Source organism: Petaurus breviceps, unplaced genomic scaffold, assembly GCF_028583685.1.
Source record: "Petaurus breviceps papuanus isolate PSGF00001 unplaced genomic scaffold, PetGlider_PUasm1.0 90639, whole genome shotgun sequence".
Taxonomy (NCBI): domain Eukaryota; kingdom Metazoa; phylum Chordata; class Mammalia; order Diprotodontia; family Petauridae; genus Petaurus; species Petaurus breviceps.
Genome location: NW_027187296.1, coordinates 6,574,873 through 6,597,755, shown reverse-complemented (window position 1 = coordinate 6,597,755; position 22,883 = coordinate 6,574,873).

Below are 22,883 nucleotides of genomic sequence, written 5' to 3'. Positions count from 1 at the left end.
TGTAAGCAATGTGGGAAAGGAAGGAATTGTTTACCTGTCAGATTTGTGGGGAGGGGAAGACTTTATGACTAAATAAGAATTAGAGAGCATTATAGAATGCAAAATGGATAATTTTGATTACATGAAATTGAAAAGTTTCTGTACAAACAAAGCCAGTGTAACCAGGATTAGGAGGGAAGTAGAAAATTGGGACAGAATTTTTACAACCTATGTCTCTGACAAAGGACTAATTTCTAAAATATACAGAGAACTGAGTCAAATTTATAAGAATACAAGTCATTCCCCAATTGATAAATGGTCATAGGATATGAACAGGCAGTTCTCAGAGGAAGAAACTAAAGATATCTATAAGCATATGAAAAAATGCTCTAAATCACTATTGATTAGAGAAATGCAAATCAAAACAACTCTGAAGTGCCACATCTCACCAGTCAGATTGGCTAAGATGACAAAACAGGAAAATGACAAATGCTGGAGAGGATGTGGACAAATTGGAACACTAATGCATTGCTGGTGGAGTTGTGAACTGATCCAACCATTCTGGAGAGCAATCTGGAATTATGCCCAAAGGGCTATAAATAATTTCATACTCTTTGACCCAGCAATACCACTTCTAGGGTTGTATCCCAAAGAGATCATAGAAGTGGGAGGAAGACCCATATGTACAAAATATTTATAGCAGCTCTTTTTGTGGTGGCAAAGAACTGGAAATTAAGGGGGTGCCCATCAATTGGGGAATTGCTGAACAGTTTGTGGTATATGCATGTAATGGAATACTATTGTGCTATAAGAAATGAGGGGCAGATGGACTTCATATCTACCTGGAGGTGCTTATATGAACTGATGATGAGTGAGAAGAGTAGAGGCAGGAGAAATTTGTACACAATTATAGACACAACATATTGTGACAACCAACTTTGATAGACTGGACTTCTCAGCAATTCAGGATTATAAGTCAACCCCAAATCTCTCATGATGGAGAAAAATATCTACATCCAGAGAAAGAACTGAATTTGAATCCAGATTGAAGCAAACTACCTACCTACTCTTTTTCTTTTTCCTGTTTAGTTTTATTTCCCCTTTCCCATTGTTCATTCCATCTGATACAATACCTCTTTATGACTTGAATAATGTCCAATGTGAAAGTATTTGCAGATACTATACTTTGTAGTATATTGTATGCCGCCATAGGTGGAGGGAGGGGGGGAGGGAGAAAAAATTTGAAAATCAAGAAATTGTCGAACTGAATCTTGTAAACTAAAAGTAAACAAATTGGGATGACCTGGGGATCAAATCTGAGCTCAGATACTTCGTACCACACCCAGAAATAACTGACCATGTAACCTTGAGCAAGTTACTTAACCCCAATTCCTTTAAAAAAAAAAAAGTAAACAAATCAATAAAGACCAAAAAAAAAATTTCTTTTAAAAGCAATTGGGGTTAAGTAACTTGCTCAAGGTTACACGGCCAGTTATTTGTGTGTGTGTGTGTGTGTGTGTGTGTGGGTGTGTGTGGGTGCCGAGTATCTGAGGCTGGAACTGATCCCAGGTCTCCCAATGCTGGCTCCGGTGCTCTTACTCACTGTGCCACCTGGCCGCCCCCAAAAAGAATTTTTAAAAATAAAAAGTGGGTGCTTCCAACTTCCCTCCCCCTCAGCCTGCCCTCTCTTCCATCATCCTTCATCTCATCCCCTTCCCCCCTACTCTCCTGTAGGGTGAGATACCCTATTTAGTGTGTAAGTCATTCCCTCCCTAAGCCAAATTCAATGAGAATAATGTTGACTCATTTCTTTCTGCCTTCCTGTTCTTCCCCTCCATTTTAACAGTTTTCCATTGCCTCTTCTATATGAGATAATTTACCCCATTCTGTCTCTCCCCATCTCCTCTCATTATATTCCTCTCTCATCTCTTAATTTCTCCTCTTAAGGATCATCCCTTCCTATTAAATTGATCCTGTGCACTCTGACTATGTATACTTATATACGCACACTCACATATGTTTTCATATGCCCATATACCCTCCTATATAGACACACACACACACACACACATATATATATATACATTTCTATTCCCTTCAACTATTTTCACACTGAGAAAAGTTTCATAAGTTACAATTAATATTTTTCCATGTAGGAATATAAATAGTTCAGCTTTGATAAGTTCCTTATGATTTCTTTTCCATGTTTACATTCTCATGCTTCTCTTGCTTCTTGTATCTGAGTGTCAAATTTTCTATTCAACTCTAGTTTTTTCATCAAAAATGCTTGAAAGTCCTCTATTCCATTGAATATTTTCCCCTGAAACATGATACTCAGTTTTGCTGTTAGGTGATTCTTGGTTTTAATCCCAGCTCCTTTGACCTCTGGAACATTATATTCCAAGCTCTTCAATCCCTCAGTGTAGAAGCTGCCAGATCCTGTGTTATCCTGATCGTGTTTCCACAATATTCAAATTGTTTCTTCCTGGCTGCTTGTAATATTTTCTTCTTGATCTGGGAACTCCAGAAGCTGGCTATAATATTCCTAGGAGTTTTCTTTTGGGGATCTTTTTAAAGAGGTGATCAGTGGATTCTTTCAACCTCTATTTTGCCCTCTGATTCAAAAACATCAGGGCAATTTTCCTTAAGAATTTCTTGAAGGATGATTTCTAGGTTCTTTTTTTTTTATCATGGCTTTCAGGTAATCCAATAATTTTAAAATTATCTCTCCTGCATCTATTTTCCATGTCAATGGTTTTCCCAATGAGATATTTCACATTGCCTTCTATTTTTTTCATTTGTTTGGATCTGTTTAATAGTCTTTTGATTTCTCATAAAGTCACTAGCTTCCATTTGCTCCAATATAATTCTGAAGAAATGATTCTTTTCATTGAGCTTTTGAGATTCTTTTTCTTCTGGCAAATTTGGCTTTTTAAGGCATTTGTCTCCTCATTGCCTTTTTGAGCCTCTTTTGCCATTTGATTTAGTCTATTTTTAAGGTGTTATTTTCTTCAGTCAGGTTGTTGACTCTCATTTCATAATTTTCTTACATCATTCTCATTTCTCTTCCCAATTTTTCCTCCACTTCTCTCATTTGGTTTTCAAAATCCTTTTTAAGGTCCTCCATGGCCTGTAACCAGCTAAAATTTCCTTGGAAGCTTTTGGTGCAGGAGTTCTGACTTCACTGTCTTCCTCTTGTTCCATGCTTTGATCCTTTTTGTCCCAAAATAGGAGTCTTATGTTGGATTTCTGTGCTTGCTTTGTTTCCTTTGCTTGCTCATGTTGCCACTCAATTACTTGACTTTTGAGCTTTTTGCCACAGTAGAACTCTGCTACCAGAAAGGGAAGCTTTTTCCCAAATGCTGTGGTTTTCTCAGCTGCTGGAACTATTAGTTGGGTGCCCTCCCTCAAGCCTCCACATGCTCTGGCAAACTGGTCATGCACCCCAAGACCTCTACCCTAGACAGCAATCCAGATCCAAGCAGGTTAAAGCAAGAGTGATTACCCCTCAGACTGGTTGCATGGTCCCCCTACAATCTGCAGGCCAGGAACTCTGAAGCATCCATATGGCAGTGGCTGCATGGCTGCTGCTTTTCAGTTGCTTCTCCCTCCAGGGGGTACAGTCCAGACACACTCTTGAACTTCCAGTTCCCAGAGTCCACACTGCACTGAGCTCTCACTTTGTCCTTAGCATCTATATGTTGATAATTCTGGAAACTGCCACAGCTGCTGGTGATCTGAAGTTCCTCCAGCTGGTGGCTGGTTGTGGCCACCCTGAGGCTAAAACCTCAGCTCTTTTGGGGCTGGGCTTGGCTCCCAAAGTGCTGTGCTGGCTGCTGCCAGCCTGCCGGTCTGTCTTCAGCGGGAATTTAGTTTCTCTCTGTCATTTTGTGGGTTCTGTAGCTCCAAAGTTTGTTTAGAATCAATTTTTACATGAATTAGAGGAGGTGGGAGCAGGAGCCACATGGAAGTCCTGTTTCTACTCTGCCATCTTGACTCCACCCCCCAGGTGTCCTTATTCTTTCCCACCTATGGGAAAGATACCATTCTGTTTAGATATCAGAGACATTGGGACACCCCAAAGCTTCTGTTTGGGAAGTTGTCCAGAAGCATCATTTGGCAGCTTCCTACATAAACTAATTCTTTTTATTATTGGGGAAAAAATTAAATTTTTATTCTGAACAGCCCCCAATAAAATGGTCATTTCCATATATAAAAAGAGGGTTGGGAATGAAATTGCTGCAGGCCTGTCTTATGTACAACTAACTTGATTTTCTTTTTAAGTATATGACACATTTAACCCACAGTTTTAAGGCTGTCCTGTTCTTCTGTGTTTCTTTATGGCCGTCTTTCTGTTCTCTTCTTTGCATATTTTTTTAAGAAAAGGTTACAGCAATGACTCTCTTCTCTTTCTTTTTTTGCTGTCTTATCCTTAACTCTTCCTTTCTTTAAACTCTCCCTCTCCTGAAAGAAAAACTAACCTCTTTTAGCCAATGTACATAGTCAAGCAAAACAGATTCCCATATTGCCTGTGTCCCAAGATGTATGTCTCATTCTGTATCATGAGTCTATCACCTCTCTGTCAGAAAGTGGGGAGTAGGTTTCATCATTAATACTGTGGAATGAGAGTTGATCATTACAGTGTTCAGTGTTCTCAGATCTTTCAAATTTAACTAATTATTTTTGATCGCTACATGCTAAGGCCAGCTGTTTCTTCACATTTGACAGCTGAGGGGCCTGATGGCTGGGAGGTGGGATTGATGTGTCAGCCTGTACCTCAAACAGATAATTCAGGGGAGGGATCTGAAAGAGTAGTTAAAGTTGACTTCCCCAAAGGCTCTCAAAAAATTCTCACAATATAATATAAGCTTCTTGAGGATAGGGCTTGGTTTTTTGTTTTGGTTTTGGTTTTTTTTGGTCTTTTCATCCTCTTTGCCTTGCATGGTGCCTTGTATATAGAAGGTGCTTGGTACATTGAAAGTGCCATGAGAAAACCTGAAGGGACCTTAGTAATCATCATTGCTTATATTTATTTTCCCAGACCTTAGCACAGTGCCTGGCACATAGTACCTGCTTACCAAATACTCTACTTATCCATCTGTCCATGTATGTAGTCCAAGTCCTACAGAGGTGGGAGTGGGGCCCAAGAGAGGAGGAGGCCAAGGTCACAGAGTCAGGTAGGTTCATTCAGCTCATTCTCACACTGAGACTGAGCTATGGCAGAGTCAAATATAGCCCACATCTCATAGACTCACAGATAGCCCTAGAAGGCACCTCTGTGACGTCTTGTCCAACTCCTTCATTTTCCAGAAAAAGAGACAAGTCTAGCTTCAGGGTCAGAGCAGGGATTGGACCCAGACCTCCAGTCTCCCAGTCTATTTGTGGTTTCAGCCTGGTGGCCAAAATTCACTCTCCCCACCCCCACCCTAGGGCTCTCCAGCTCTGCCAGCAAAGCACCTCCTGGCCTCAGAACTCAGGGTAAGCAGCTAAGCAGGGAGTGGGGCCTTTGTTCCTTCCAGGCTCACTCTGAGCCCAAGTTCATCACCTACACCCACTCCTAAGCCTCTGCTCTATAGGAAAGATTGAGAAGTTCAGGGGGCTAAGCTCGTAGGAAAGGAAATGTTACCTGGGATGGGAAGGACTTCCACCAGGAACAGAGGGGCTGAGGAACTGTCTCTCTAACCTACCCTCACTGCCTGTTCCCACCATCCCCAGTTGCTCTCTTCACAGGGACAGTGTTGAGGGGTGCTCAGGTATAGCTGGAGATAATCTGGACTTGGGGAAATGTTCCCATTACCATTGCACTAGGTCCCTTAAGCATTCTCTCCACTCACAAGGTGACCCCCTACACTTTCAACATGGAAAGATTTTGAAGGCAAGGAGAGTAATATTTGAGAGAAACAAAAAAAAGTCTTACCTGGAAAAAAGGGAAGCAGAACTATCCCAGGGAAGGCACATGCTCTAGCAGGGGTTAAGGTACCATCTTCTCCCCCATTCCAATTTCTTTCACATTTATTTATTTTTAATTTAATTTATGGAATAAAACAAGTATTTCCATCACATAGTGTAACAAAAATATGATTGCATATGAAACTGCAGATCTATTGTGTACAATTTTCTATTCCTTTTAAATATATAATAATTATAATGTAAATTTCTTTTTTCCCTTCTGTCCCCCATCTGCTCTAGGGATGGCTACCGTTAGACACAAATACACACACACACACACACACATATAATATATACATATTGTAGAGCAATATAAGAAAAACACATTACACATATATACATGTGTATATATATATACATATATATATATATACATACGCATGTAATGTGTAAATATGATGGGGTGCTTGGGCCCAGCCCTAAGATCATGTCTCTGGAAGCCTCCCAATTTCTCTATAGGCCCCTCTCCTGTGAGAAAATTGTCTCGCTGCAGAACACATTCTCTTATCAGAACAGACAGAGGGGTACCTGACCCAAGGATTTTTGTCCCTGGTTGTCCCAAGGTCTCTCTCTCTCCCTCTTGGTGCCAGATCCCCAAGGTCCATGCCTCTGATAATTCCCTAGATGACTGGTATACTTCCTACACTTTCCCATCCATAACTCCCAAAGACAACTGCCATCTTAGATTACCTAATTAGCATCCCTGGAATTCCTTTCCTATATCCCTTTTTCATCCTCAGTCTCTCACAGGTTAAGGACCCATGCCTGCTTTTGCTAAAGTTTTACAATAAACTCTTTGCCACTTGACTAAGAGAAGGCTTGAGTGTGTGAATTCATTGCAGGCAGCCTTGTCTTGGCATCCTTAGGGTTCCAGGACCCCAAACCTCTTCATTTTTGGTTGCCCATTATGATGCTGTTATTCCTATACATCCTATAGTCCCTAACCCATACACTATACTCACCCAGATCCCAGTGGATGCCCAATGCTTTTCCACTCTGGATCTCAAAGATGCCTTTTTTCTGTATACACCTCTACAATGACTGACAATTTATTTTTGTCATTGAGTGGACACCCCCTGGAAAATCAAATCCATGCCAAATAACATGGATAGTCCTGCCCCAGAATTTTCAAGATAGCCCCATCTATTTGGCCAGGCCTTGGGAAAAGAGTTAAGGGACATGGAACTAGTAGATAGTTTAATCAGTATGTGGATGATATTGTCATTTGTAGCCCCAACTGGGAGGCTTCTCCGACTACTGTCACAGGGGCTCTTAAACTCTTGGGTACCTGAGGCTACAGGATCTCTCTGAACAAAATCCAGATAACATGTCAGACTTTAACAGCTGACTCCCACCTCTCGCTCCTTAACAATAGAGAGGAAAAGGGCAAGTCTGTTTATTCTTGTCCCAGCCACTAAAAAGCAACCCTCTACCTGTTTAGGCATGGCTGGATTTTTTAGACTCTGGATCCCTAATTTTGGTCTTATTGCAAAAAACCCCTTTATGGCTTTACTCAAGGCCATACTCAAGGCCACTCACTCCCTTTAGAGTGGAGCCCTGACCAGACTAAGGCTTTTGAAACCCTGAAAACTAAGCTGACCACCACTACAACATTAGCTCTACCTAATCTAGACAAACCTTTCACTCCGTATGTTGATGAAAGGAGAGGCCAGGCTTTGGTATTTCTAACACAATTCCTAGGACCAACCCAGGTTGGTTGCATACTTCTCAAAACAATTGATTCTTTGACTGCCAGATGACTTTCATGTCTGTCGGCAGTGGCTATAATGGCTATCTTAATTGAGGAAGCCTCTAAACTTATACTTGATGAACCCCTGGAAGTTCTGACTCCTCACTGAATTCAGAACATCCTGGAAACAAAAGGTCATCAGTGGCTAGCTAGCAGCAGGCTCATAAATTAGTTTAGGTAAAATTGTCTTTTTTGTTATATTAGCCCTGCCTACAAGAACAATTATTATTTCCCCAACTATTTTAATCTTCAGGGGATACGTCATACAGACATCTGAAAGCATCAAAAACTAGAATGGTCTGTATTATCCTGAAGCATCTACCCTCATCCAAAAAAATGACCATGAGAAACTATCCTGCATCATTCAAGACCCCATCCTGAACTAAGAGAAAGGCTATATATACACAGCTGCTGACAAACCACTAATTATAAAAACATCCATAGAATAGGATCACTGACTCAAAGCTGGAAGGGACCTTAGAGGCCATGTCATCCTAAAACATTATCTACAGAGGACCTAGAACAGAATATCAGAGTTGAAAAGGGCCTTAGATACTTTTTACTTTGAATGTCAGTGAGAAACGACCTTAGAATTCAATCACTCACTGTCATATGATGCTTGAAAGCACTTTTCTTATGACCCTGCAAAGCAAGCATGTTTTTATCCATTTAAAAGTGGAAACTTGGGATTTTTAAAAGGGTTAGTAATTTATCTGTGATTACCCGGGAGGACTCAAAACCAGGTCTCCTGACTAAAATCAGGTGCTCTCTCCATGAATGATGGGACATTTCTTCAGAGTAAAATGCAATATCAAAGCTGGGAGGGTCCTTAGAAATATAGAAAGTCAGATATAAGGACCTTAGAACATAGAGTACAGGGGCCTTAGAACACATCAGATCAAAAGTAGGAGGCTACTGATAATCCAAGACGGAGAATGAAAGTAATTCAAGGGACCTTGGAACACAGCTCATAGAACGTAAGGGTTTGAACTTTAAAGCGTAGAATATAAAATGTTAGTGCTAGAATCAATGGAAGGGACTTGGAAGCATAAAACCTAGAATACAAAAGACAGAATGAACTGGTGATGCCGCTTTCTCATTGGCTAAGTATTGTGGTCTTGTCTGAGACAAGATGGATGTGGTTGTGGTTGAGTGCATGGACACACCTGTCGTTTCTGTGGGGAATATGAGGAATGGGCCTGGGGCAGTGGCTAGCTAGAGGCAGTGATTGGGATCCCATCACATGGACATGCCTGCTGTTCTGTGAGAAATATGAGTTCATGGACACACCTGTTGTTCTAGTGAGCAGGGAGGTATATATGGAGAAGTTTGAGTATTGAGTGTATGTGGGAAAGTGGCTAGATAGGGGCAGTGGGCCTGCTGTTCAGTGGGGCCTGTAAGGAAGTTAGACTGTTGGAGATGTGCATAACTTTATTAGGATTTCATCATTCCATCCTCAAAGAGCTAGGACCCAAATTCATTTGGGAAAAGGGGTGAAGGTCTCTGCTTCCGTAGCTTCTTCAGGCTGAAAAGGGGTGTTGAGCTGCCCCTGCCTCAGTGGGTTCCAAGGAGGAGGTTGACTGGAACCTAGCATAGGTCACACCCAGGGGATGATGGGTGAGTATGGCCTGGTATCCATTGTTTGCTGCCAACTGTAGGTGAATTGGCCTGTAGTCTGGGTGACACAAATCTGACAAGCAAGTTCAATATGCAGGGACCAAGACATAAAGAAAAAGACAGATATATCTAGTAACAGGCAGTTGCCTAGGCCGAATACCTATTTACTAAATTATTTAGGCTATAGAAAGGAATATAATTTTAGGCTGAATAGCTCAGATCTACTACACATTTTATTACAGTAGCTCAGATGTATCCCAGCCTTAGTCTATGGGATAATGATTAACACTGTATTTATACCTTTGTTTCACAAACTTCTTATCTCTTGACCATGCAGGCAGGCAGATGACAAACCCCCGTACTAATTTACCCAGCTGTTTGGAATATGGAAGGACTACCCATTCAGATTAAAAACAGCAAGATTTCACATATTTGCATTGTATTCATATCTTTTTACTGACCACTTGTTCTAATTAGAGAAATTTCCCATAAAAGGAAAAAGCAGAGATATGCCAGATATGACAGGATAAAGCGTCCTTAGCTCTGTTTGAATTCAGATGAGAGTCACTTTAATTCCATCTCATAGCCAGACTAAGAAATGGCCAGGTGAGAAACATTCCTTTTCAAAAAAAGACACTGGAGAAACTGAGCCAGGAGGGTCCCAACTTAGACTGAGGCTAACATTGTTCTCTCCGCTTTTCTGAGAAGCAAACCTCCACCTATAGCAGAATCACATTCTATCTGAGTTGCTTGTGACATTTCTCTCAGATACTGACAATGCAGACAACTATTTCTAAATTCATAAAGTTAGTTGCTGTCCCAAGGGCTTTTACCTCAAATGGCATGCATGTTTCATCAACCACAGTTTAGGGCTAGACACAATTGTTTTTATTTTTATAGAGTTGCAATAAGCAATAAAAATTTACTATAATTTACATATATAAGAAGTTTCATTTAACATATATAAGATTGTAATTTCTCAGTAAGCCAAGTTCATTGTTTAGGAGTTCCATGACACAAACAAGCTTTTATTTTTTCCCAGGGGCTGATGACTGTAGCGGCAAGCACCCCAAGCATGTCCTCAGGGTTTGCTGCCCATACAGGTTCTTGGATCTGCTTTGATAAAGGAAAGCAACTCAAAATGGGTTAACAAGCTTACTTTAATCAGTCAGACATATATCGTTTACCTTGTTCAGGAGAAAAGGTCAGCACCCCGAACTTCAAAGTATACAGGCAGAATTATCAAGACAGAAACAGATCAAGTAGACAGATTTCCAAACTGTCCAACCATTACATCCATACCCAGTCAACATCTGGGTTTCCACATCTGGGTTTTTCAAAACCGGGGGGGGTGCCCTGGACAACGGCTTCCCAGAATACAGATCAAATCACAGAACACTTCTCAAAGTGAGCCCCCAAAACAAAGCCTCACATCAGGGCTTATATAGCCTTCTCCTGGCTCAGAGAATGTAACAACCTTATTGACCCACTGGCCAATCAAAAAGTATCTACTGAAAAACAAGCCTCCCACCCCAGGCTTCAGGTGCACTTTAACCTAGGGGCAGGGAAGATCTTCCAAATTTACATTCCCATTACAATGACCTTGCCCAGCAGATGGTTCCCAGGGATCTGACAAGTTTACAAATAAGAGGAAATCGACAGGGACCCCAAAAAAGGGGCTGATCTGCCTGTCCACACTATGATATTCTTCCTCTGGACTAATGAAAACCACATACTTTCTGTGTGGCAAGTCCCCTACTTTCAGTCTTAACCTAATTTGTTTGCCCTGACTAATTTTTCCTTTTTCTTTGCCGGGATGTCTTTCAAGGTTACCATATTTTGTTTTTAGTATACCAGAATTCTTTGAGACAGTTCCACCACAACACATCATGATATCACAACAGTTTTGGGGGGACAAAGTCCCCACCTCAACAGTTTTGGGCGTCCCTGTGTTTAAACCGCAACAATTTGATGGATATGGAAGAGGACTTCTGAGGAACATATGAGCTTCCTGATAGGGGTTGCTCAGCTTCAGGGAACTTGAAGCAGGAGCTCCAGGTTCTGGTGGTGTGGGAGCAAGGACTTGGGGGTTTGAGAGAAGAGGTTCATCTGATTGCCTAAGAGGAGTGGGCTTCAGGGTGCCCAGGGGTCTAGGACTGTTGCCAGTGGGGCCGCCACTGTAGCTTCTGTGCCTCCCCCCTCATTCCTTTTGCCAGATTGGGGAAGGTAACTCAAATTCCCTACCATTCTTCAGCACTCTCTTTCCTTAATCTGATTTGGGATGAGAAGAGTTAACAGAATCTGCTCAAATGTTTTCAGCTATTCTCACTTTTCACTGCAGCCTTAGCTTGGTCAGAGCCAGGACTACAGGGTGAATGATCTTAATGGTTCTAACTTTCCCATGTATCCTGAGCTCAGTCAGAACCAGATCTTATTCCTTTGTCACAGGCTCAGCTTTGGGAGGGATCTCAAGGGTATCTAGTTTAACTCAGCCCCCAACAGAAAACCCCTTTCCCAATAATCCCATCAAGTCATCCTCCAGCCTCCTCTGAAAGACTCCAACCCAATTCTTCTAACTTCTGTCCATACCATGGGGCTTCTGAAGATGAATCCAAGAACTAGAAAATGAACGGGGAAAAACATGACTGGTTTGTAACCAGCTGGCAGATATGCCACTTGTGAAACTCCTCTATATAAAATCCCAGCTCAGATGCAGAAGCTTATTTATAATGACTGATGACAATTCAAAGATTAAGCTTTGGTAAGTAGCACCATGTGTTTATCAGAGACTTGAATAAAGAAGGAAAAGACGTGGTACAGTGTCTAGGGTATCTGAAGGAAGGCGATTCCAAGCTCAAAGGTCTGGGGATAGCTTGTGGCTAAATGAGAGGAACCAGCATGATGGCAAAGAAGCCACTCCCATAACTAGTAATATATTAATGCATTTGTCCAACTTCCTACAGCAAAAACTAGATAAGTAGCTCGAAAGAGTACTGACTAGTCTATTTCTGGTACTATGAATTCTCCCCTTTCTGACTGAGAAGGAACCCAGGTGTTTTTTTCAGTAGAAACCTAGGTGAGTCACAGAGGAGGTCCCTGTCTAACCTCAGAGTGGGCTGGGAGGTGCTTTTGTTGGAAGGTGCTTTGTTCCAAAGGCCTCAATTCATTTTCATGGAGGCCACTTTTCTCTGGGCCATAGCCCTGTCTCAGAAACTTGGGAAGTGCAGCTGGGTCAGTGGTTAATCAGCCTTCTCTGAGCACAATGTCTAAGAGGCAGCTCGATTGTGAGAAGAAGCTTGGGAGGCAGCCTGGCCTATGGGACAGAGGTCCAGTCTTGGGTGCAAGAGTCCTGGGGTGGAGTCCTGGTTCTGCTGCTTAGTTGCTGTGTGAACCTGGGGAAACGACTTTTTCTTCTCTGTGCTTCTCTTTCCTTAAATAACAAATAGTTGGAGCATGAAAATGCCCTATATCCCAGCTAGGAAGGATTCCACTGTTCAGTCATATCCAACTCTTTGTGACCCTATTTGTTTGTTTGTCTGTTTACTTTAAGATACTGGATGGGTTTGCCATTTCCTTCTACAGCTCATTATACAGATGGGGAAACTGAAGCCAATGGAGTTAAGTGACTGGCCCAGGGTGGCACAGCTATTACATATCTGAGGTCAGATTTCAGCTCATGAAGATGAGTCTTCCTGACTCCAGTACCAGCGCTCTACACACTCTCCCACATACCTGCCCCTGTTGACACAGAGTCAGTGGTAAATAAAGGGTTGTTTCCTACCTTCTTTGTTTTCCTTGCATGGAGGCAGCCACATGATGCAGTGGATAGAGTGCAGGGCCTGGAGGCAGGAAGGCACATATTCAAATTTGGCCTCTGTGAGGACATAATATTATTGTCCCAGGGGAGGGGAGTGCAGATATCCTGATGGCTATGCCAGTTATAAGGCCATAGGTAAGGCTGCTATTCTGTTCTGACCTGATGTGGCAAGTGTAGGGATGCAGACCTTCTGAGACAATACTGAGATACCTGAAGAAAGAGGGACCTGTTGCCAGCTTGGTTATATAATAGGTTCATTAGCCTGTGTTAGGTTAATCAGTTGTTTGGGGAATTTGCTCAGGAGACCTCAGTCTTTGGCAACAAGAAGAAAAAATGATGTGATGGATCCCTGAGTCAAGCTCAGGCCAGGTCAGCTTTATATAGAAACAGAATAAAAAAAAGTATAGAGGGGTGGCTAGATGGCACAGTGAATGGACACTTCCCTGGAGTCAAGAGGACCTGAGTTCAAATGTGACCTCAGATACATAACACTTACTAGCTGTGTGACATCAGGCAAGTCACTTAACCCCAATTGTCCTGCCTTTCCCCCTCCAAAAAGGAAATAAATAAATAAATAAGGGTAGGGACATGGATGGCCTAGGGCCATGTATAAGTTGGAGCTTCTTTTGTTGTTTACATTTATTCAAGGTGTTTTACTTTCTCTGTGAGACTCAGGATTAAGTTCCTAGGCTCTGGTCTAGCCCATACAACCTCAGATACTTGCTAGCTGTGTAATAATAATAGCAATTTCATTGTTGTGAAGATCCAATGAGATAATAATTGTAAAGCACCTAAGCAAATTGCCTTATACATAACAGGGGCATGCTAAATGCTGCTTTCCTTCCTTCTTTCCTTCTTCCTTTCTGTCCTTCCCTCCCTCCTTCCTTCCTTTTTTCCTTTCTGCTCTTCTTCCTAATTCTGCCTCCCTGGGTTGTGGTAAGGCCAAAACTATGGAGTCCTGAGAGCACTAAAGAAATGGCAGCTGAGAAAAGGCAAACGAGAGCTCTCCTTTCTTATCCATCCTCATTGACCCTGGTCTCCTGTCCTTCCATCAAGCCCTTGCCCTCCTCTTCTTAAACCGGCTTTTCTTACTCAAAGTGACCCACAATCCATTCATTTTTCTTTATTCTCCCAGGCCCCAGCTGCCTCCCTTGACCACCTCGTCTTTATTGTTAGATAGGCCAGCCATGTAGTGTCGTCCAACCTGGAATTCCTTGTCCCTCGTCCTACTGCTGCTCCTGCCTGTAATCCTCATCCCTGGGCTACCCCCAACCATGTACTCTATGTGCTTCTACTCCTATGCTACTGAGAAAGTCACCCCACCTGGCCAGCTCTATTCCCTGCCAATTCTGATCTAATGATCAATTTCTCCCTTATAGCCACAGGAAAACCCATTATTTTTAGTTGATTGATGTACTACCCTCCTCAGCACTTGTTGCAGATCTCTCTCCTTTAAGCCTTAAGCTATTCTCAGAACCTTGTCCCTTTTTCCTTCAACTCTATTAGACACATTAACTTGTCCTCTCCTTTACTCAAGTCTCTGAGAAACACCTCTTCCTACTTGCTAAAGCTAAATCTTTCATTCTGCTGTTGACTCCATTCCTTCTAGTCTCTTCTAGGAGCTTTCTTTGTTAATCAATAAAGGACAGCTCAAAGTCTGAGAGTCTTCTCATCACTGCAGACTGACAAGCAGGAACTGATGGGAGTCAAATGAACGTTCTAACCCTAAGTCAGATAGAGACTTGCTCCACAGATGTTCATGTAATCCAAAACATTTTATTATGTACCTACTACATGTCAGCTGACTGCTTTAGTGTAAAAGGTGTAAAAAGAAAGATAAAACTCCTGACCCTCAAAGACTTTACTTTGATCTTGGTAGTAGGATGAAGTGAGTTTAAAAATAGACTAAAATGTCTGTGGGCTACAATAATCTGCCTGGCTGTTCTGTCCTCCAAAAGATCTTAGAAACAGGAGAAAAAGACTTTAGGAGCTGGCACAGTTCTCCCTTTATGCAGAGAAATCATTTGCCTTGCCATACAAAATAACCTTCCTTTCTGTCTCTTTGAAGAGGTTCAAGGGGACTCCACAGGAATGAGGAATATTTTGCAGCTACCTTGATTTCCTGGATTGCCTTGAACAAAGAATTCATTTCTAAATGACCAAGCTACTGGAGGCAATCTTCTCTGTATTTAGTCTGGTCCTCAGGCAACCAACTCAGTTTGTCACTAGTTTTAAACAAGACGCCTTTCAAACATGGTAGAATCTGTCAGATCTAGAATAGCCTTTGAGAACCAAGGTTCTTGAAAAGCACCTATTGAATCATGAGGATGCACAGAAATAAACTTGGTGAAGGATTTTCCTTCTCTTAAACCAAAATTTGTCCAAATATAACTTCCTCCCTTTGGCTACTTTGTTTTTAAATATGATTTGTTTTATATTTTGTACTTGACAAATGCCAGTTAAAAATGAGCATTTTTATGTATTAAGGAGAACAGGGAGGAAAAAGATGGCATATGAAACCACAAATTGTGATTTTTGTATATTTTATGTTTTTATAGTTGTAAGAGTGACTGTTTCTGCCCCTAATTATCTGAAGGTTATGTATGTTGCATTCCTTTTTCTTTGAACTTGACAAAATTTGCTTCCTGTTTTCTCTTTCCTTTGAGACTTAATTTATAATTTCTTTGATTTTATCTTCTGAGATTAATTTATTGAAATACATATTTTCTCATACTTTAACCTAAGCATTTATCCTTATAATTTTTGTCAATTTTGTTGGCATATACTTGGGTAAAATCTTTTCTAATAAAATTCCTTCATTTCCTTTTTGTTATGTTTTCTTTATTTTTTGATATTGTTAAATTAATTTTGTTCTCTACTAAAACACAATAATGATACGATATTATAGTTTATAACATTTTCCCAAGACTGATTTGTTAGCCTCCTAAAAGTTTCTTCTCTCATTTTTATAATTTTCTTTGAAGAAATTTTGTTAATTTTATTATTTGGGGTTTTTTTAACCAATCAATTTTTTTTTGGATTAAATAATTTTTAAAAAAGTATGAATTCTCTCTTCAAATGACTCATTATTATTTTTGTTCCATTGTGATCAGTAAAGTATATGCTTAAAATTTTTGTTCTGTATTTAAATATGGAATTTTATGCCTTAGCACATGGTTAATTTTTTTTTTTTGCTTTTTTTGGGGGGGAAGGGTAGGTGGGGTTTAAGTGACTTACCCAAGGTCACATGGCTAAAAATTGATAACTGTCTGAAGCCAGATTTGAACTTAGGTCCTCCTGACTCCAGGCAAATGCTTGATTCACTGAATCACCTAGCCACCCCCACATGGTTAATGTCTATAAAAATGCCATTCATAGCTATGACATATGTAATCTCCCTTATATTCCAACTCAGTAATCACAAAGGAACTAACATATCTCACTTTCTATAGATCTGTTCAAGGTTGTTAACTCCCATCATTTGGTTAATATTTTTAGAATGATTAAATAAAATGAAAGTTATACCACTTGTATCTCCAGCTAGCAAGGAATTAGCCAAATTCAATCATGCTTTTTCTGGGCCTATAACATTTTAGACCTTTGCTTTATTACTCAGTGTAGAGGATCAGAAGGATCAGACATAGCTCACACCCACAAGGCACATGCACTCTGCTCAGTGATACTGATAACAAGGGTAAAAGTCAAGCCACATCAAGAAGCATTTATCAAGAACCTAGTGTGTGCCAGGTACTGGGTTAAGCACAGGGGTTACCACGAAGAGCAAAATACAGTAACTACCCCCAAAGAGCCATGGAGAATAAAACCCAGAGAGACAAGGTTTCCAGATATTATTAATCGATTTATTAATTAGGGTAGCCAATAATCCATAAATTGATGGTCAATGGTTCCTCTAGGCAACCACAGATGCCAAAGGAGACTCTGAAACATCTTAAATCAGGCATGTGCTTTCTGACAGGAAACTCCCCTGACAAGTGAAACTCAACTTGATTGGTGGACCTTTAATGGGGGGGGTAGGCTAAAAGTCTTCAGCTCCTCCTGCTGAGAAGCAGAGGGGAGATCTAAGACTCGGTAACCTCAGGGCATCTGGACAAGGGAAGCCATCTCCATCCTGGTCTCACTGGCTAGTTTTCTTTCATGAGTAGGGTCACCCTAAATTCTAATGGAGGGAATCAAGGACAAGGGGACATGTCCCATGGAAAAGATCTAGCTGCTGCTGGCAAAGCAGACAAAAAGAAAGGGTCCCTGCCCAGGTAGATGCCTTGGGACTGGGAGAAGATTACCTTGCTCAGTTACACCCTTCAGAGATTTTCTGACCTTTTCAAGAATGTGATCTTAACAGAAACAGGAGGAAAATGAGGGATAAAACTTAACAATTAGTTATTAATATGGTAATATAAGATTAATTTCTCTCAAAGTTCCCAGTCTGATGATTGTTAGGAAAAATGATGGATCAAAATTAAGAATTATTTTATATATATATAATATTTTATTTTTATATAATATAAATATATTACATTTTTATATAATAAATAATTATAAATAATAAACATAAAATATCTTATATATTAATCTCTCTCAGAGTTCATTGTCTAATAACAACAACCTTTATGGAGGATAAATTGGAGATAATATTGAGAGGTAAGACACCAGCATTAAGGAGAATCATGAAAGGCTTCTTCAGAAGGTTAGATTGGAGTCAGAATCTGAAGGAGGCCAGGGAAGCCAGGATATGGAGATGAAAAGGGAGAATTCCAGGAATGTAGGATAACCAGTGAAAATGGTCCAAGTTGGGAGATGGAGTATATTGTTTGAGGAACAGCAAGGAAGCCAGTTTCACTATGTGGCAGAATACATGGGAAGAGGAAAGACAGAGGGAGAGGACAAGAAGGGAGAGGAGGTGAGGGGAAGGGAAGAGAGGAGGAAGAGTGGGATGAGAAGACTAGAAAGGTGGGAGAGAGCCATGTTCTGAAGGGCTTTCAATACTAGAGGGTTTTTTATTTGATCCTAGAGGTGATAGGAAGCTACTGTACTTTACTGAATTGGGAGTTGGGGTTGTGACACCTGAACTAAAGGAAAATCATTTTGACCACTGCATGAAGGAAGGACCACAGAGCAGAGAAAATGAGGTAGGGACATCAGTCATGTGATGAAGTTCTGCATGAGGATAGTGTAATTATCAGAGTAGAAGAAATGGGTATGAGAAATGTCTGAAGGGTAGAATGGCCAGGACTCAGCCTCCAATCAGAGATGACAGAGTAAGAGAAGAATAACTTGAGAATGGCAGGTAGGTTGCAGCCTGGTGCTGTCTTTGACAGTAACAGAGAAGTTAGTAAATGGAGAAGTTCGGGGAAAAGATTCAGCTTTGGACATGCTATCTTTAATGTCTGTGGGGCAACCTGCTCAAATTGTCTAATAGGTGCTAGAGGTCAGGGGACAGGTTAGGGCTGGATCAATGAGGCTTAGAGGCCTCTGCATAGAGAAAGTCATTGAATCTATGTGAGCTGTTGTGATCATGAAGTGAAATACACAGACAGTAGATCAATGAGAAAGAGGTTGATTCCACAAGTCTTTAGGGAGCAGATGTCCCATCAAGTTAGACACTAGAATGTTGGAATAAGTAGAAAGGAGCAGGGAGGACATTATAAGTTAGAAAAAATAGTTTAAGCTGTACTATGGAGGTGGAAATGAACATGGGGTGTGTGGGGACCAGCCTGCTCTGTGAGATGTGTATGAGGATGGGGGGGATGAGGTGGGATGGACAAAAGCTGGACCACAGTGTCTATGCCCTTTAGTGTGTAGTTACCTAGACTTGGACTCAACACTCCTGATTCCTAAGGTAAGGGAATGATTTTCAGAGTAGGTTATGCTGCTTTTCATGGCCATCCTCTTCTTGTTGTTTGTGTCTCCTGGTTGTATTCCTGCCAGCCATGATCTGGACCATAAAGCGGAATCCCTGGCCAGCTTCCTGCAGCAGCCTTACTCTACCTTTATACCTAATATGTCTCATCCTTCAGTTTCCTTGTATTCTGGGCTCAGGTAAGTTTACTTCTGTTTCTGCCACTGTGGCATTCACATATCACTACCCACTGATATTTCACTTCAATTAAACTATCAGCAAAAAATATTTATTTAGCCACTAAAGATGACTTAAAAAGAAGATTTAATAGAAGCAGAGTATCTACATTTCTGCCTGTGTAAGGCAAATCTGCCAGCAACAAAAGTCTTGATCATTTATGGCCAACAGAGATCTTCCTGGTCGCCCAACTGAACAGTATAGAGAATAAGAGTCACAAAGCTTTGAGCTGGGATGACCCTTACACATCATCTGATCCAATCCCTAACCCACATTTTACAGGTAAGACAACTGAGGCTTGGGATTTGCTTAACATGCCACAGGAGAAGCAAGATGTGAACCCAAATGTTCTGAAGTCCAGTCAAGAACTTCCCAAGATTCTGCTTCTCTGTCCTATAAAGAGGATGAAGAGGTATTAAGTGAGGTCTCAAAGGCTTTGATGTCTGGGCAGATTTCCTTCACAGTCCAACAAAGTACTCTGCAAACTCTCCCTCTCTTCCCCAACATGTGCTGGTGATTGAGGCAGTCATTGGTTCTGAAGTAAAGCCTCTGTTCGAGAAGGACAAGAGAGACTGAGAAGTCTGGAGCAAAACCTCATGCCAAGCCAGGTCAGGAAACAGAGCTTTTCAGGGAGATGCCACATACAAGGCACTCAGGAAGATGGGACCTGGATGGAGGCTTCAGTGAGAAGGATCTGCCAGGGTTACAGGAGGCACAGGACCAGCAGCGTCAGTGTAATGGGAATGTAAATTTTTAAGATCTTCACTGCCCCTAGGCTTAAGTGCACCTGGAGCCTATGACAGGAGGCTTGTTTTTCAGGAGATACTTTGTGATTGGGCAGTAGGTCGAGAAGGTTCTTACATTCTCTGAGCCAGGAGAAGGCTATATAAGCCCTTATGTGAGGCTTTGTTTTGGGGCTCACTTTGAAAGGTGTTGTGTGGTTTGACCAGATGAGACTCTGGGTAGCCGTTGAGCTCCCCGGCTTTGAAAACCCAGATGTTGATGCTTCCCTCTATGGTTACTGTGATTAGGTATGGATGTATGCAATGGTTGGACAGTTTGGAAGCCTGTCTGTTGAAATGTTCTTGTAACTTATGCATGTAACCTCTGTATACTCTGAAGTTCAGGGTGCTGACCTTTTTCCCCTGAACTAGGTAAATGATATATGTTTGACTGATTGAAATGAGCTTGTTGGCCCATTTTGAGTTGCTTTCCTTTGGTAGAGCAGATCTGGGAGCCTGTGTTGGCAGCCACCCTGGTGATGCTGGGGTGCTTGCTGCTACAGTCAGTGAATGAGTGTCTGATGCAATCTGCATCCCAGCAGCTCTGCCTTTTAATCCCAGCACTGACCATTGACCCTCCTGCCTCCTCTGAGGGGCAGACTCCTGAGGGTGTTGGTGTCCATACTAAGACGTGCCCTCTTGACCTGTGTGTGAGTGAGGTTGTGAGAACAAAAGCCCTCCACAGGAGCAAAGGTGCCATCACTTCTGATCCAGACCCACCTAAAAAATAGGAAAATGTAGAATGTTACTAAGGGCACAGCTACTTCTCACCTTCTGACAAAAAGGTAGAGAGGTACAGGTTTTTTGATGACTGTACCAAAGTGATTCAAGGAGATTCTCCCCAATGACACATACAACCAAGGGGAATACAAAGACAGAATCAAACTTTTAGAACTGAAAAAGTTCCAAAGACCATGGAGTTCAATCCTGTTATTTTACTGAAGAAACAGAGATGCTGGGGTGGCTAGGTGGTACAATGAATAGAGCACCAGCCCTGGAGTCATGAGGACCTGAGTTCAAATACGGCCTCAGACCCTTAACACAAAAAGCTAGCCATGTGACTTTGGGCAAATCACTTAGCCCCAATTGCCCTTCAAAAGAAAAGGCAAAAAAGAAACAGAGATGCAGAAAGGTCTGGTGACCTGTGCAATGTCACACAGCTAGTCAATAGTGGAGCTAATATTTAAAAGCAAATCGGTCATCACTACAGTAATGCCCAGGAATCCCCCACATTTCCATAATCACTTTCCTTCTCCCTTCTTGAGCTCCATTCCCATTGTAACACTTAGATCTCCCTCAGCTGTCTGGCCCAGTCTTTTTCTAAAACACTTAGCTATGCAGCCACAGAATCAGGACAAGTCCAACATCAGCCCAGAAGCCTGGGCTTCCTCTGCTGTAGGAAGTGATATCTATGAGCAGCCTCAGTGGTGGGGCAGAGGCAGGTCCTCCATAAGGCCATTGACAGGAGCTGTTGTCTTTCTGCCTTCACTGACATACTTTTGAAGTGTCCACCAGAAATTATACACCAAAGCCCCCTAAAACCTGCCAGAAGGGGCCCCTACCAGGATCCCTGGAAACCACCTGATAGGCCATAATAGTGAGGGAACTTTTCATATGTGTTACTAGAAACATGCCCCAGATTCAGGTCTGTTTATGTTTGTACCCAGGGCTTTGCTAGGTAATCAAGGCTTCACTAGAAATGGCATGACACCCCCTTGGAACCACATTTTGTTGATTAGCAACACCTAGTTCTATAAAAATGCATCTTGCAGAAGGCTCGGGGCTGTCTTCCCTACTGGGGAGGCAGTCACCGCGGTTAATAAACTCTCCTATCAAATTATAATTGGCTTTGCTGTCATGTGCATTTCACTTGGAGGTTCCACCAAGATATCCTTTGACTTTGTATTGACAGCTGGACCAGGCTCCCTGGAGGGACTGGAAAGCAATTCGACACTAACCGAGAGATGTTCCTTGGCCCCAGGCTTGCATTGCTTTTCTGATTGAACCAGGAACCTGAGTCCTTCCCAAATTCTTTCAATTCAATCCAAGAGTGTTCTTTTAGGTGAGTACTCATGAAGTGTAAAAGTGCTTGGGGGTGATCAACGAGAGATGTTCCTCGGCCCCAGGTAGAGTAGGAGGCTAAGCTAGATGCCTGTTAATGCCCCTACTGGCCTCCAAGGTCGGGATGCGGACAGAGTGCCCCTTCTTTATGTATTCTGTGTGTTCTCTGTAACTTTAAGCCTTTCTTTATGTGTGCTATGTATCTGTCACTAGTTGTTTCTGTAATCTGAACTGTGCTGTAACTTTAACTTTTTGTCTCCTTCGTTGGCCAAGTCTGGAAGATAAATTGCTTGGCCCTGAATCTCAGCATGGGGAGCCAATGCTATAGATCAAAAGCTCCTGCCAGCTCCCCGTCCCCTGACTCAACCACCCCATCAGGGCTCTTCCCCCTCCACACCCGGGATCTGACCAGCCTACCTGGGACAACTGCCAGCAGTTGTTCTGGACACTCCATTGCTACACCTGGGATCCCCAAAGGGAGGGAGTGAACTTTTGAAATCCAAAAATCTCAGTGCAAGGGGCCACCAGAGAGACAAAAACACTGCTGGAGTGTATTCTGTGTGTTGTGTTGTGTATATTCTGTCTGTCTGTAACTTTTATTTTGTCTCTGCCTGCATTTCTTTTGGTCTCTGTAACTTTAATATTCTGTCTGTGGATTGTGTAAGTAAATCTCTAAAGCTGCCACCCTGTAAGATTCAAAAAAAGGCAGCCAAAAGCACCCAAGCTGTAAGAAATGTTGTACCTGCACTAGAAAGATTAATAATCTCTTAAGGAATGGCTGTTGTCAGAAAACCATTTCTCCTTCTACTCCTTGAACTCCAGCCAAAGTTCTCA